The 17,839-nt window shown below is 40.3% G+C and overlaps 1 pseudogene; it reads left to right on the top strand.

The window, feature by feature from the left end:
* Positions 1-5,396: 5,396 nt before the first annotated feature.
* Positions 5,397-17,346, top strand: LOC129626883 (alpha- and gamma-adaptin-binding protein p34-like; annotated as a pseudogene).
* Positions 17,347-17,839: the final 493 nt, after the last annotated feature.

Genomic DNA, 17,839 nt, shown 5'->3' with positions numbered 1-17,839 from the left:
GGGTAGGTTGCCATTTCCTCCTCCAGGGGATCTTCCTGACCCAGGGATCAAACCGGAGTCTCCTGCATTGCAGGTGGATTCTTTACCATTAGGAGTACTGAACTTTACAAGGACATAAACAACATAATGGTATCTTTGCATACACTGGAGAAAGTAATTCATAAGAGAACAGGATTATAGCATAAATTTAAAACACACAAAATGTCACCTATTTTATAGGGCTATTCCCATCTTTAAAAACTCTTTGACCTGTATTCTTCATCACTTCTGGCCACAGGAGGTGGACCTGCATAGACTATATCTCTCTTCCTCTAGTTTCTGCTTGAAGGGGCCAGCAAGAAATGGGGGCTGTGGAAAAGTGTCTGGGGGTGTTTGTTCTCAAGTCTCTGCCAGTCGAGTCCTTGGGGTGGCAAAATGCCTTCTAAAGAAAGCAGGTCATGGCAGGTGGCTCTTTCATATGGTCCCTTCTCTGGGGCCAGGTGGGATCCCTGCCCTCCATCCTTTACCTCTTTGAGCACCTCAGGAGGATGCTCGATGTGCCTGCTGTTTCCCCAAGCCCCACCCACACTTTGTAAATAACCCATTTATTAAATTCCCTTCAAATTACCTATCAATGATCACAGCTTCTGGCTGAGTCACTGACTGATAGTAAGTAGTATAATTAATTACAGTCCTACCATAAAGTCCAAGAAAATAATGGAAGAAGGGGAGAAATGGAGGGAGGAGCCCTCTAGATGTGAAGTCTGGCCGGATGGTGCAAATATAATGTGAATCATGATGGTGAATCAGGTTTCCATCCTGAGGATCTGATCTAATGAACATGCATCCTGTTTCTTCATGTATAAAATGAAGATTACAGTTGCTACTTGCCTTACAATTTCCCTACACAGGTTAAATGAGCTATGGCCTGCAGAGTGTTCAGCATGTGCTGAGCTGATCCCATGGTACTGGATCACACCCCGGGGAAGGACCACACACGGGACTAAAGACAGGTGGGCAGCTTGTGAACAGCTTGGCAAATCCGGCTGAGGAGTCACTCTGTGTGCACCAGTGCAGGTAGTAAGCAAGGGCATGGGAACAGTGGGGTTTCTGCTTGAGAAAATCGACCTGAAAGTGGCATGTATTTGGAAGGAGTCTGGCAGCCAGTGAGGAGGGCGCAGGTACAGCCATGGAGGAGAGAAGCAGATTCAAAGATCAATACAAACAAGAGTGAAGACCAATGACTTGCACAGACATGGACTTAGAGCCTGTCATACAGAGTGAAGTAAGTCAGAAAGAGAAGAGCAAATATCAGATATTAACACACACATGTGGAATCTAGAACACTAGTACAGATGAGTCTATGGACATGAGTTTGAGCAAACTCTGGGAGATAATGGAGGACAGAGGAGCCTGGTGTGCTGCAGTCCATGGGGTCACAAAGAGTCGGGCACGACTTAGCAACTGAACAACAATAGAGACACAGACAGAGATAACAAACACATGGACACCAAGGGGTAAAGTGGTGTGGGATGAACTGGGACATATGAATTGACACATATACACTATTGATACTGTGTATAAAATAGGTAACTAATGAGAACCTATTGTATAGCACAGGCAACTCTACTCAGTGCTCTGATTAATGGTCTATATGGGGAAAGAGTAAAAAAAAAGAGTGGATACATGTCTATGTATAACATTGATTCACTTTGCTGTACACATGAAACAAACACAACACTGAGAATCAGCCATACTTCAATTTTTAAAACAAGATGGCTCCCTGGCAGGATACGAAAGGAAGCAGAGAAACAGGCTGTGGACTCGGACGGAGGATGAGAAGCGGAGGATCCAGAAAGAAGAGGAGAGGTGATGCAAAAGAGGGAGGGGGAGAGATGACAGTGTCGCCAAGAGCAGAACAACTCCAAACAGAGATGGGAAATCCAGGTCTAACAACGTCCCTGCACTTGGTGGCTATTTTCATAAACGCTTTTAGCTGTGGCTTCTCAAGTCTTCTATTTGTTGAAAAAGCCCAAGCCCTCTTCCCACACTTTCCATCTTCTGGACATACTTCTGGACATAGCTCCCTGGACCCTGGGGATGATGCTTCATGAACCTTTTGTTCCCACAGTTCCTGAAAGATAGAGCCCTCAGCCAGCACTCTCCAACAAGAATGTAATACAAGCCACGTCGATCATCTCAAATTTCCTAAGAGTCACCTTTCCAAACTACAAAGAAACAGATGAAATTAATTGTAACAGCCTTTGTAAGGATGACTGACATACAACAAGCTGTGTGTATTTAATATCACCATAATCAAGATACTGAAAAATTCACTTCAACCGATTGGCAATTTATATTTAAATTACTAAACATGAATGATACTTCTACAATTCTCTAAAATTGCAGGTTGCATAATAATTCTTCTAAGAATATTAAGTTCACTCTAAAATTAATTCATACTAATAAATACCCAAAGTAGTTTTGATGCTTTCAGCAACCTGAATTTTTCACTGCAAATAATTAAGAAAGCCACATATAAAAATAAAGGAAAACCTTCCTTTTGCTTAAATCAATTTTTAAATTTATTTTAAATAATTATCAATTTGGTTGACACGATTTTGGCCAACCCTGCTAATGGCCCTTACCCTTGCATGAAGCCTTTCAATTACATCCATTAGGTTGCTCTGACCTCAAGATTCTTGCATTTCAGAAACAACATCAGCCACTGCCAACTTAGTTCATACAATTCATTCCAATTAGGATAATATTCATTGTTTAGAGACATTTTTAATTTCAACTTTAATTGGTTTTCATTGGGTTCCTTTTCATATTATCAATTAGTTCCTTAAAACTGTGAATGCCAAAGTTCATTGTCATCCATATCCATTGAAAAATCAGGGGAACTGAAGTAGGGTATTTAAAAACCTGAGATGGTACAACCATGTATCATGATCCAGTAGGAAAAATGAATGGAAAATTAAGATGAGGACATAAACTGTAAAGACCAGAAACTAGGGTGCCTGCCAGGCTCTGGTGCACTGCAGTGTTGGGTTTTATGTTGGCAGAGGTGTGAGGATGCTAGCTTGAGTCCACTGGGCCAGAGCTGTGGGTGGACAACAAAGAATCCTGACAGGTGCACCACAGAGAGGCCACAGTGACTGCATCCAAGCTGGGTGCTCACTCCTTGGTTCAATGCCTCGGCCTCTGTCTCCAGTGGACTAGGAACGCAGGACTGGTATGTCTTTAGACAGATCCACCTCCTCTACTGTGACGATTCCTTCTTGGCTGAGCTTCCCCTCGTCATGGGGACACATTCTTCCAGTGACCCAACATCTCCACTTGCACAACTCTACCTGCCCATGCCCAACACCAAGAAGGGAATTATGACTTCAAATGCCTTTAGTAAGGGAAATGATATGGAGGAGTCTCTGAGGGAATGCTTCTAGTTCCTCATTTCATTAGGATGCTCTTCAGACATTTCATTTCAGAAGATGACATTCGAATACCCCAGAGTTCTGTCTGTCTCTCATACATACACACACATACAGACACATGCATGATACAGATACACACTTGTACATGAACATATGTACACACATGTTCACACATGTAGAGGCACATGTGCACACGTACACACATATGCACAGACCCGTGTGTGTACATATACATGTACATGAACACATATACAGACATGTGTGTGAACACATATACCTGTACACTTGCACATACATGCATATGTGTACAGGCACACGTGTGCACATGTACACATACATGCAGCACATATGTACAGGCACATGTGCACATTCGTGAGCATATACACATGTACAGGCATGCATGTGTACAGGCGTGTGTGTGTGCATGAACACTTATACATACATGTCACATATAGACATGTGTGCTTGAGCATATGTGTACTTCACATGCATATACATGTACATGTACATGCAGGTGCATGCATATACATGCACATGTGCGCACACACAAGGGTACACGCACTCTTTCATTCCAGAGATGAGATTCAGTTCAGTCGCTCAGTCATGTCCGACTCTTTGCGACCCCATGAATCACAGGATTTAGCAAATCTGGAATAGGGTCTAGAATCTGTACTTTCAAAAGTCTCAGAACTCCTTGGCCAGTTTTATTAACCACAAATCTAGACTAATTTTTGCTTCCCTCAACCTTTACAGCACTGGACTAGTCCTAAATGTGGAACATCTTTTCATATGCTTATTTGACAACTGTATATCATCCTTGGTGATGTCTCTGTTTAGATCTTTGGTCCATTTTTGTAATTGAGTTGATCATTTTGTTTATTGTTGAGCTTTAAGAGTTCTTCACATATTTTGGATCAGAGTCCTTTATCAGATATGTCTTTTGAAAATAAGTCCTCCCAATCTGTGACTTGCCTTCATAGTCTCTTGATGTTGTCTTTCACAGAGGAGAGGTCTTTAGTTTTAGAGAAGTCCAACTTCTCGATTATTTTGTTTAATGGATCGTGCCTTTGTTCATGTATCTAGAAAGTCAGCACCATACTTAGGATCACCTAGATTTTCTCCTGTGTTGTCCTGTAGGAGTTTTATAGTTTTGTGTTTTACATTTAGGTCTACAATCCATTCTGTGTTTACAAAATCAAGTAAACATGACATTAACTAAAATCTCTTCTTTAAAAATCAATAATTATGTGGGACCATTAATGAATGGTTTAAGATTCTGCATTGCCTTAGAGAAAATACTGTTTTACACCTATTACATATTAGAAACCAGTGCTCACAAAGCAAAAGTAATGAGTACAAAACTGTCATCATTTATCAGTGGAAAGCCAGAGTTTTAAACAGTATTACTTGTTTCAAATCCTTTGCTTATGGCCTGCCTTCGAAATACTATTAATATATCCTGTTAGGCGTTCAAGTGAACTTATATAGATATATTCAGTTTATATATTACTACATAACAAACTACTTCTATGTGGATGTTCATAACATCCATAGAAGCCCCAAACTGGAAACAACCCAAATACTCTTCACATAGTACATGGCCAAAAAGCTGGTGCAAGTGCACCATGAAATACTGCTCAGAAATTAAAAGAGATAAACACCTAACATGAGCAGTGACCTGGGTAGATCTCGTTATGCTGAATGGAAAAGCAAACGTCATCTCAAAAGATCACAGACTACACAATCTTATTAATATAACATTCTCAAAAAAGACAAAATTCTAGAGCTGGAGTATGGATGAGTGTCTCTAGGGGAGTGGGGAGTGGTCACAGTGTTAAGGGTTAGGTGAGGAATTTCTATTGCAGACATTAAAAAGAACTGTCTTGATTGTGATAATAGTGATACAAATCAACACACAGGGTATATTATATAGAACTACACACACGCAAATGAGTTCAGATGAAAATGAATGAACAAGCTATGGCTGTTGGTGTTCCCCACACACTCATCACTAGCTGCTCCTCTACCTTATCCACAGACCAGCTAATACAACATATTCTTGGAATAGAAGGTCTTACTGTGGAGGTGACTGCCAATGAAGCCATGAGGTTTTATCCCCAGACCATTGATAATAAACAGTACTCAGCAGATATCATTCTGTGTGTGGGACCACACAAATTTTTCATCATCACAGAGACTGCAGTCTGTCCAAGCATTTGTGGTTTACTTCAACAGCACACAAAAATCTGGTCTTGATAGTGTTTCCTCCTGGCTTCCACTGGCAGAATAGTGGTTACCCGATGATCTTGGTTTGCAATAGAGTGCCTGAAAATAGTGTAAATCGACAGAAAGCTCAAGTGGTCAAACATGGGTTTGAATTGCTAAAACTTAGTAGAAACGTTGCCTGAAGAGAATGAGTTCCAAGAACTACAGGAGTAAAGCAAACTGTTCAAGCCTCGAATGCCAGTGGCTGGTAGTGGTGAAGAATGAGAGGAACCAAGGCTTTAGCATTCTAAGCTCTTTGGCTGGAGCAAATCATAGCACCGGATCAGCAGAAACCTGCCACTCAGAGCAGTCCCATCTGCCAGCAGCAGAGAGGACTGAAACACTCTTGGATCATCAAGGTGGTCCATCTAATATAAGACTGAAGGCAGGAAGAGAAGGGGGTGGCAGAGGATGAGATGGTTAGATGGTATCACCAACTCGATGGACATGAGTCTGAGCAAGCTCCAGGAGTTGGTGATGCACAGGGAAGCCTGGTGTGCTCCAGTTCATGAGATGGCAAAGAGCTGGATATGACTGAGCAACTGAACAACAAAGGAATTCCCTATATAGGCCATTGACACTGATCATATCCTGAGACTTTTGCATTAGTATTACTGTGGAGAAACTTATTTCTTAGAGTTTGTTACCTGAGATGGCAGAGCTGTGTTGTCACAATTCATACCCTCAAAACAAGGGGAGATCGCTCTTCTGTCTCTGAATACCAGACATCTCTGCCAAAATAGTAACACTAAGGAGCAGACTTGGTAGGAAAGCATGCAAACACGAGGCAGCAGATGCCTCAGTACCTGTGTTACTTCCAGGGCTGGAGGGGTCAGCTCCAGGGGAACTGATCACCAAAGGGAAACTTTTCAGAGGAAGAGTGGGAAATACAGCAAATGAAACCCTTTAGTTTTGCTTTTCTAGGCACTCCGTAGTGCACATCATGAGTCTTCACTCTGCCATGGCTCTCAACTGGCTCAGGGCACACGGGCTGAGAACCGCTGCTGGCCTGGTGTGGGTATGGACCCCATAGGTTGCCTATGGAAACACGGCTCAGACCCGTCTGTGCAACACTGTCTAAGCACCAAAGAACGTGTGACAGAAGGAATGGAATATTCCAGTTTCCAGAGGGAAGATTTCAGTGAGTAGAACATTCAGGAAGAACCTCTCCAGGGAACACTGGAAGGTATCTTCTTTAATAACTATTTTTTTCTTTTTTTTAAACTATTCTGGAGGTCTTTGAGACTGTAGTTTAGCTGCATTCCAGCAGTATCTCTTTGAGGTTGAACACTGGCAATTTACAGGCCATTTACAGGGAATGTTAGGGAAATCAATGTTAGCTCTGGGGTTGCAAAACGAAAGGTGGAATATGTTTTTCTTAAAACACCAAAGGTTTCAGAAAATACATTAGGTCATGTGGCTAGGGAAAACAGACTAGAAAAAGCTGTGAACTTGATCTTGTGGGTTTAACAAAGCCAGGTGATTAAAATATGATTCATTTATTTTTTAAAAAATGAGCTGTAAATAAAATTTGTAATCTGTTTAACAGTACTGTGGCAATATCAATGTCTGGTCGTGGTGCGTTACTATAATGATTTAAGATCTCACCCCTGGGGAAAGCTGGGGGAAGACTTCACAAGAAATATCTCTGCCATTTCCTTTGTGTGTGTAATTATTTAAAAATAAATAAGAAGTTAAAAAGGTGATTATTCAAATACAGCATCGCTATGCTAGCAGTGTCTCCAATGGACATTCAATCTCACCTGCTTGAGACTTTAAGACTTACATCTTTTCTAGCTTCTCATCATCCTGGGTTGCTCATTTACTCTGAAGGATAGTTCCGGGAGGAGTCATAAACAGTATTTGATCTTCCTTTACCATCCTTGGATCATCATCACTGATTAAACCATAATTTATGGTTCTATGTTGATTCAGCCATGAGCCAAATTTGAACCTTTTTGCAAATTTCCAGAATGTTCTGAGGGTCAGCTTCCTAAGCTGCTGATCAGTGAGTATATCTCCAGCTCTGTCTTCCAGGGACTTCATGACTCCAGGTACCCTTGCTTTGCCTCATTAGACTCTGGCCTCCTTGAGGTCAGAGACAACACTTGATCCTTAAAAGGAATCTACCTTGTATCATTCTGCATGCTCAGGTGGCCTGAAAATACTTGGGCAAACAGGAACTGATGAGTTATGAGCTGTATGTGCATCTACTCATCAGTATTCTGAGCACTTGACATTGAAATTTAGATTTTGGCAATGCCAACCAAGCAAGCTTTGAGCACAGATTATTTCTAACAAAGTATTATTTTCTACAAAGTACATTCAACTTTCCTTATGAAAGACTCAAATATTTTAAGTGATCGGAATACTGTATCTTCAACATGAATATTGTTCTACAATTCTAAATATTGCAGAAATTTAAGAAGCCTTCAGATTTTTCACTTTATCAGTTAGTTGTAAATGAAAACATTTACTGGTTTATCAGAGCTAGTTGATATACTCCTCCCATTCATTAAAATGTAACCCATCTTGAACTTTCCTTCAAAATATCCTAGAAAATGACAAAACTGGTATTACATAAACATATATTGCCTTAACAATCCAATAAACAGATCTAATAATGTTCTATCATGTCCTGATTCAGTATCATTCTGCTAAGCATTTATTGCTAATTCACTTTATAACAGGCTTTATTAAAAGTCATTAAAACCTGCAGCTGCATCCCTAATTATTTCCTAAATATAAAGACTGCTTTTATAAATGATCTTCTTGTTCAAAACACTGCCATACAGCTCACAAACTCTTTGTTGGGAGCCAGAGAGCTTTTATTCTTTACGAAAAGAGATGCTAAGTAATTCATCAGATGCCAAACACTTTTTTTTTGTCACATTTCGGCTTTGTTCCAAGCGGTCAACTTCTATGTTCATTAAGAATAGGTATATTGATAACATAGTCTCAGATTCATGCCCAGGACTTCTACCCACTGGTGTGTCATCCAATCTCTTAATGTGTATCCTTGATAAACTTGAAAAAGCTCAGTGATTTGGCAAAGCTAAGCACATTGAAGTGTAGCTCGCATGCAAATATTCTGGAGACACACGTGGAAGGAAGAGAGCGCATTTCATTTGGAGTTTGGTTAATTCTGCTCAGGAGAAAATAGCCTAGTGGGGTGAATTATATGCTTGTAAAAATAATGTAAATGATTTCTGTTGCTGTTATTCAGATGCTCAGTTGTGTCCAACTCTTGGCAACCCCATGGACTGTAACCCATCAGGTTCCTCTATCCATGGAATTCTCTAGGCAAGAATACTGGAGTGGGTACCCATTTCCTTCCCCAAGGGATCTTCCCAACCCAGGGATTGAACCAGGTCTCCCATACTGGGAGGCAGATTCTTTACCATCTGAGCCTCCTGGGCAGACCAAATTATTTCTAGGCTCCATTTAACTGATTATTTTATGATTTACTGCTTTTATACATAACCAAAAAAAAGAAAACTTCAGAAAAATTAAGTATGGATATGATTTAAAGAAATTTCATTTTCACTGGAAGAAAGACACACTGAATTCTATGTAATAGAATTGCTTATTTCTCAAAACAGTTTTATACATTCATAAGCATGACCAATGTATCAACACCCATCAATACTGTTGACAGTTGCCCGAAAAATGTAGGACACCTGTGATTTAGTGGGTAGGACAGTATGTAATTTGTATGCATATACTGCCCAGAAGATGACCTAGAGGTACAAGGACAAAGGTTCCCAAAGGATATTGGAATAGTGACAGAACACAAGAGTAAGCAGCCAAGTAGAATCACTGCAACTACTAAGAAACACCAGAAGTGTTCTCACCACAGAGCTGTGTTGACCGGCCATCTACACTGAGGTCATTGAGTTTTATAACTGGCATAAAGTAATTACTCCATTAGTCAAAAAGACAAGGACAAAAATAGCCATGGTCACTACATTAATACTAGAGTAGGTGTTGCATTCAGTCACTAAGTCGTTTCCAACTCTTTGCAACACCATGAACTGCAGCACGCCAGGCTTCCTTGTCCTTCACTATCAAGCTTCTATCCATTGTGCCAGTGATGCTATCTAACCATCTCATCCTCTGTCTCCCTTTTCTCCTCCTGCCCTCAATCTTTCCCAGCAACAAGGTCTTTTCCAGTGAGTTGGCTCTTTGTATCAGGCAGCCAAAGTATTAGACCTTCAGCAGCAGTCCTTCCAATGAATATTCAGGGTTGATTTCCTATAGGATTGACTGGTTTGATCTCTTTGCTGCCCGAGGGACTCTCAAGAGTCTTTTCTAGCACCATGGTTCGAAAGCATCAATTCTTCCATGCTCAGCTTTCCTTATGGTCCAACTCTCACATCCATACATGATTACTGGAAAAGCCACAGTTTTGACTATATAGATCTTTGTCAGCAAAATGATGTCTCTGCTTTTTAATACACTGTCTAGGTTTGTCATTCCTTTCCTTCCAAGGAGCAAGCATCTTTTAATTTCACAGCTGCAGAGTAGCTGATTACTTCACAAAGAACACGTCTTTACAAATCTATAATCAGATAATTTCTTGTAGCCGTGAGTGACTGACTTGCCTATGGTTGCCAAGTATACAGACAATGGCACAGAGATCCCATGCAGATAGCAGTTGACAGCATAGCTGCATTTCTCAAGGGCAGGGTACCCCTTCGCATTGCCCTGCTCCCCTGTCCACATCTCCTAACCTCTGTGGGCCAGCCTTGGACAGACTCACTGACTCAACCCCCGTGTTGATGCAAATGTGACTCGTTGAGTCAAAGTAGCTCCTGTGGATGTACCAAACCACGGACTGCATCAGTGATGAGGGGATAGCCCCCACTGTTTGGTGGCACATCCTCCCCTGAACATTACTGGAGGCCTTTTAGGGCTCTGCAAGTTAACTGGCTAAATGGCACACTGTTGGCTTAGAAAACTTAATTGCCCACCAGAAACTAGATAATTTATTCCTTTTATACCAAGATACAGTCAGGAAGTTATCTGGAGAATCTGAGAGGCTGGAGAAAGGAATTTGAAAATCAGACAAAAACAAATTTCTGTTTGCCTGGCTTGAAAATTCTAGTCATTCCCATGGAAGTTATTCAGCTATTGAGAGAGAAAAAGCACTGAGGACACTTAGATTGATCTGAATAACACTGCACTTATTTTTACCATCTGAAATTTCTTTTAGCAAAATATGGAAGTTTTACATAAGATCTAATATCAATGAGATATAAAAATTATACAATGAAAAGACATTATTATTGAAGATCAATTGCAGCCTTTCAAGTAAAATCAACAACAGGTTACATATCACCTTAAGAAAGTTAATCTTCCAGTGATAAAAATGAGTAATTATTTGAATGTTTGATATATTTTACATGATCACTTAAAATGAATATATAATTTACTGAAAAAAAAAAGATTTTAAATAGGTCTCTTCCCAACTATTATCTGTATTTCTTTTAGATTTATTATGTAAGATATGATATTTTGGGCTTCCCTGGTGGCTCAGACAGTAAAGAATCGGCCTGCAATTCGGGAGACCTGGGTTCGATCCCTGGCTGGGGAAGATCCCCTGGAGAAGGGAATGGCAACCCACTCCAGTATTCTTGCCTGGAGAATTTCATGGACAGAGGAGCTTGGTGGGCTATAGTCCATGCGGTCCAAAAAAACTGGACAAGACTGAGAGACTAAGGCTATATTTTCACAGCTTCAGCAATCATTTCCATTTTACCAGCTCTGAGCTGGACATGTCAGGTTGTACCTCTTTCTGAAACCAAAGGTTCCTTCCTGCCGTTTGGTCCTTCCACCTGTTCCCCACTCAGAGGACACGTCCCAAGTCAGGTCACACCTTTCCTTCCAAAGATGGGTGTTTTATTCCCAAGTGCATTTGTATTTATCCAGCCCATGGCAGGTACCAAGCACATGACCTAGCTTGATTCATTTCCTATGTGCCAGTCCATCACCCATCACCTTACCATCCAGTCTCAACCGACTCACTGCTTGCCTTCACCTCATGAGGTCAAGTTCTCATCACCTCAAACCTGAATCACTGCAGCAGAATCAACCCTGGTCCTTTCTGACTCACCAACGCTTCTAAAATATGACATTCAACATACGAGTACAACATCCACAAACCCTCCTATTTGTACAAGAGTGTGGAAGTGAAAGTGTTAGTTGCTCAGTCATGTCTGACTCTTTTCAAACCCAAGAACTGTAGCCTGCCAGGCTTCCCTGTCCATGGGATTTTTTTCAGGCAAGAATACTAGAGTAGGTAGCCATTCCCTCCTCCACTGAATAAGATTAAGATTAAGATAATCTGCAAGACCTTTCAAATCCTTAAGAATCTAAACCCTTCCAGTTCCTTAGTAAAAGCAAAAGTTAGTAAAATACAATCACTCGGTTTGTTTGTTTGTAATCATAATTTGAAGCAAGTGAAGCATGTAATCAATGGGACAAGAGATATTTCTTCTTTCCAAACCACCTACAAAGTATGGAAAATATGAAATATTGACACAAATCTTAATTTTGACTCAATGTATGGAGACTCATTTATGGACCTCACTGTCTCATTGGCAAAATAGGAATCAGAATGTTTGCCTCAGGCCTGCTGTGAGATTCCTAGATAAGATGCCCTAGAGAGGGAATTTCACAAAACTGCTGAAGCCACAGAAGTGCTGAGTCTCACTGAGGATGGGAACTCAAGGAGGTTGGGTCGCCTGGAATGTAGTCATATGGCCCACAAAAACCTCATATAACAGTGAAATACTCTAACTTTAAGACTTCCCAGAAATTTGCCACCATGGAAACAAAATATGAAATGGAAAATAAAAACACATTGCTTAGGTAGATAGTAGGCAAGTTTCATTTTTCAGTAATCACTTAAAAGGATTTGTAAATAGAGAAAAAGGATGGACTTGGAAAGAAAAATGAATAGCCTGTGTGTTTGTGAATGTAATAAATAGATGAACTACCCTCATCTTATTTACCTGAACTCTAAAGGTCCTGACCATGTAACTATTTGCTCATATGAGCTGTAATCAGAGGTGTATTCAGGCAATTAAATTAATCTGCTCTTAGGAGTTTTACTTCTTCAAGATTAAAATCAGACCAGAGAAACAAAGGATAAATAGTTGAGCTAAACTGGTATAGGCTTACCACTTGATAAATGAGGAAATATTATATAAAACTGCAGGAAAAAATATAGAAAAAAAAGCTCTCCAGCCAGAAGTACTATTACCCACATTAGTCTCTGGCTCTGTTTGTGTGTCCTCTGGATATTAGTATTTCTGCGTAACAAACTGAAAGGATGCCCACAAAGCTGGGGTGTCTTAATTACATCGAGGCCACATTATGAACATTTCATCTTGTTAATAAAACGTTCTGCAAAAACAAGCTTTTAGAGAGACAACAGCCTACCTTCCTGAGCATTCTATCAACGGTAGATATAGAAACTGACCTAGAAAGCTTTGGTAAATTCTTTATGACACTGCAGTGGACAGTTGCTGTTCTTTCCACCTTATAATATAACCTCTCCCCTTTTCTTGAAAACTGCATCAAAACTTGTATTGGAGGCAGCGCTGCATTTAACAGACCATAGTAACAGCTGGTTCTCTGTTTTCCTCTTGGTCTTATAGTTCCCCAAGGTTTTCACCTGGTTAGAGCTGCTATTGTGGGCTTCCCTTGTGGTTCAGCTGGTAAAGAATCTGCCTGCAATGTGGGAGACCTGGGTTTGATCCTGGGGATGGGAAGATCCCCTGGAGAAGGAAACAGCAACGCACTCCAGTACTCTTACCTGGAGAAGTCCATGGACGGAGGAGCAGGACAGGCTGCAGTCCATGGAATCACAAAGAGTCAGACACGACTGTGCAACTAACTTTCACTTTTCACAGCTGCTATTGCAGGTATCAGAGGACAAAGAAGGGGAAGAGTTGCCAGAAGAGACACATCATGGAACATTGTTGATCTGGCTTCATTCCTGCCTGTTCTTAGGACTTTTTTCCCACAATATTTTGACCAAAGAAATGGAGTGGTTATTGCTTCTTAGCCACTCCTCATTTTTAGATATATATTTTCTTGTAAACTTCTAAAAGATATTAATATGAAGTTTTATTTCGCCAAGTCCTGATTCATTCTCCCACTTTTAGAAAGAGAGAGAAAGGACTGGAAAAAGACTGATGAAATATGTCAGTTTTGGTTTTTAACAAATGGTACTGAAATCGGAGTAGTCATGGTCTGCAGCTCTGTGCCGAGTCCAGCTTGCAGTCCGTTTTATTCCAATTAAATCAGGTAAAAACCAAGAGATTTCACCCAAAATCTGGTTCTGGATCAAATGACATTATTCTAATGACTTTTCACCCATTGTTTTTTTCCTTTTTTTTTTTTTCTTCTACTGTGTATTAACTTTTTCTTTTTTGGTAAGTGATAACAAATCAAACCAAAAACTTATCATCATTGTATCACTGACTAGACAATTATATAATTTTCCATTTCCAGTTCAGTCAAATAGTTTAACCAGCAGACTCTACGGAAACTGACTATGACACCAATGGTAGTTTAGATTTCTCCAGCTTACTCTTGATGTATTTTTAGTGATACTCTAGAAATCTATGCAGACCAAATGCTTATCAATTACATTTTTTTAAAATTATAGCCACTTTTAAAATTCCAACTGATGAAAAAAATAAATCATGACATGTTACTTAACTGGAGATTTCCTAAGATACCTATGAAAACCAAGACCACAGCATTTCCAGGGTCGCCCATGGGCCAGCCCCACGCTGTCTACCCTCCACTCCATCCTTACTAGTTGGTGAAGCAAGACAAATTGCTTTCTGGGTGTATTATCAGATGCTGAGTTTTTAAAGACCACTTAATCCTATGAGCTTCCTTATTGGGATAACTAATGGTAAACATTACTTCTCCTTTACAGAGCAGAAAATTATGACAAAAATGCAGTGGTTGATTCATTTCAGGTCAAAATGAAAGTACAGTTGACCCTTAAACAACATGGGTTTGAACTGCATGGGTCCACTTATACCCAGATTTTTTTCAATAAATATATTTAAATTTTTTGAGATTGGTGATGATCTGAAGAAATGCATAGCCCCCAAAAAAAAAATCTAAAAAAATAAGAAAAACTTAGGCACATCATAAATACATAAAATATACAACATACAGTGTCAATGGACCATTTATATTGTTGTAAGGAATCTGGTCAAGAGTAGGCAATGGGCAGTCAGTTTGTATGCACGTTATGCTCAGTCGTGTCTGACACTTTTGTGACCCTATGGACTGCCAGGCTCCTCTGTACATGGCATTTCCCAGGTGAGAATATGGGAATGGGTTGCCATTTCCTCCTCCAGGGAATCTTCCCAACCCAGGGATCAAACTCCTGCACTGGCAGGTGGTTTCTTTATCACTGAGCCACCTGGGAAAGCTATTGGGAGCAGTCAAAAGTTACATATGAATTTCTGACTACACAGAAAGTTAGGGCCCCTTACCTCTGCATTGCTCAAGGGTCAAGGGTAATTAAAATGAACTTGGGTGTCACGTTGACCTCGTCTTGCCTATTTGGTTTAAAGCATGATGTCAGTTTTGAATACTAATTTTAAATGAAGTCCTCCCTGCATTAAAATATTTTTTCCATTGAGAGATATAAGAAAATTGATGCTGAATTCCCGGGGAAATATTATATTCCCTACATTTAAGCTCTTAAAATGCAAGAAGCATGTTGCCATGTACTAATCAGAAGGGACTTTTTTGAGGAGTGAAGGAATGATTGCTGTAAGAGATGACATAATAATTCAAAGATATAGCACTTAAGTTTCCAAAATACTCTCAAGAGCACCATATTGAGACTTTCCAATATTCCAGCATATGCATCTCTTCATTTATTCCACAAATACCTAGATGTCAACAATAGGTAGAGGACTGCATCTTAATTGGTAGATAAAGTACCCCATGCTAGGTAGAAAAAGTTGAGTAGTGGGTTGAGTGGCTTGCCCAAGATCTTATGACCAGCATTTCAAGAATCCCCATGTCCTGGCTGTCAAACAAGTCTTGTTCTGCTACATGATGATGCATAACATTTTTCATGCTGCAGAATGCTGTCTCTTTCCATGCATGCCATGCACAACTCATTCTGCAAAGCTCAACAGGAAGAAAATACAAAATGAGAGGTCTCTCCATTTGTGTGCCAGTCTATGACTCACTGGAGGTGACATAACTATAGAAATAATTTCTGGCTTAGGATACACTTTTCTTCAGTGGCTTTTGCCTTCTTAATAGAACTGGGTGAATAACCAGCTTCCTTGCCTAGAATTTTTTAATCAGTATGAAAATAACAAATCAATTATCAAGGGACTTCTTAAATTCCAAAATAATCATCTCTTCTTTTACATTTTTTATAAACATGTATATAACTTGGTTCAAACCCAAGCAAGCAATTCCAAAAGCAAACTGTGGACCTTCCAATGCAATAGGATCTGATGGTCAATAATCACACTGAAGTGAAGTGAAGTGGCTCAGTCATGTATTAATAATTAGATGGTCTAAATAATAATACTGACTGATAAGTGTTTCTATAATATTTGTATAATATAAAGGTTCAAGCCAGAAATCTCTGTCCCACTCTCATGCAGACCATTTCTTGTTAAAAGAAGAAAAGTAACTTACCAGATTCCAGAACTCATTTCAAATTATCCTATGGTCCTATATACACTTCCCATTGTCCTCATTATGCAATCTTACTTCACTTTTCTCCTCTGAGTCTCAAGTAGAAGAAACACAAAAACACTGACCCCCGCCAACAGAACTCCTTCCTCTGAGAGGGGATATTGAATACTATGTCTGATACTTCTCAAACTTCAGGCATCCTTTTTTGGTAACAGACCAAAAAAACATCAGGAAAAAGAGCTATTTTAATAGGATATGCATGTCCTAGAATTAAGTATTGATTTCTCTTTATAGACAAGGGATTCTGTGCAAAAAGCGGTATGATTGTATTAGCCCACCCACTCCTTTTGTGGAGTCAGGGAGACTGGGGGGAGTTAGAGATTATAATTTACATAGGCACTAAATTGGTTTACAAAATGCTGTCTCAATGCAATGGCATTTCCCCACAGATAAGGAGAGCTTCCAGGCAGCTTGCCTGGGCTTGGAACGGTGAATCAGTTCTTTATCTCTGTGATTAAATCTCTAAAGGGATGAGCCCAGGATAACTTTTACTTTGTGCTGTTTCTGTCACACATGGAGAAAGCCTGCCCCCTCTGCCACCGAGAAGGTAACTGCGGCCACGTGCCCACAGGCCTGCTTCCATCTTATGCTCTGCTGACCAGGCAGTCTGTCTGTGCTATTAACTGACAACCACACTCAGAGTCTAGCAACAGGCTGCAACTCTCTTAAAACATGATTAATTAGTATAGGTGGCAAATTCATGTTCACATCTTCCAGATTAGGGGAAAAAAACAAACACACAAAAGCAGGTTTGTCAGGGGCACACCGCAGGTCTCCTGGTGAGGATTCCAAATCAATAGTGCATTTTTCCTCCTGAGATTGCCGCTTCTGACCCACACAGGGCGGCAATAGAGCCCCCAAGGAATTCCATGACGCCGACACCACTCTCCCTTTCTGCTAAGCAAGCTGGTTGGTAGTAAGTGGCAAGTGACAGTTAAGAACAATTTGTCCCCAGAGTGCAGTTTCTGCTCTCAGTCAACGCAAAACAAGGGCCCTTCAGCACACTGGCCAATGCCATCTTAACTGCCATCAAGGATTTGAGTGATGAAATTGAAAAACAGGGCAGTATGGATATGTATTTTATGATCGATTATAGATGCTCTATGAAATTCAAAGGAGAACCTGAAGAACTGTGCTTTTTCAAAAGGGCCAACTCTCCCCACAGGGCTGGTCGTGCTCACAGCACCACATGTGTTCACAGGGTTGTCAGAGTCAGTCCTGCCAAGCCCTGCTCCCCACTAACTGGATGTGCTTGGTGGAACCCACCGAGCCCTTAGTGAAATGTCAGGCGTGGGCTATAAATATGTGCCTTTACCCTGTGAAGTCCTTTTCTTAAAGCAGAATGCTCATCAAGGTCACTGTGAAAGATTGCAGTTCTAAAGCTACAGAAGTAA

This window comes from Bubalus kerabau, chromosome 14, assembly GCF_029407905.1.
Source record: "Bubalus kerabau isolate K-KA32 ecotype Philippines breed swamp buffalo chromosome 14, PCC_UOA_SB_1v2, whole genome shotgun sequence".
Lineage (NCBI taxonomy): Eukaryota > Metazoa > Chordata > Mammalia > Artiodactyla > Bovidae > Bubalus > Bubalus kerabau.
This window is presented reverse-complemented; position numbering and strand designations above follow the sequence as displayed.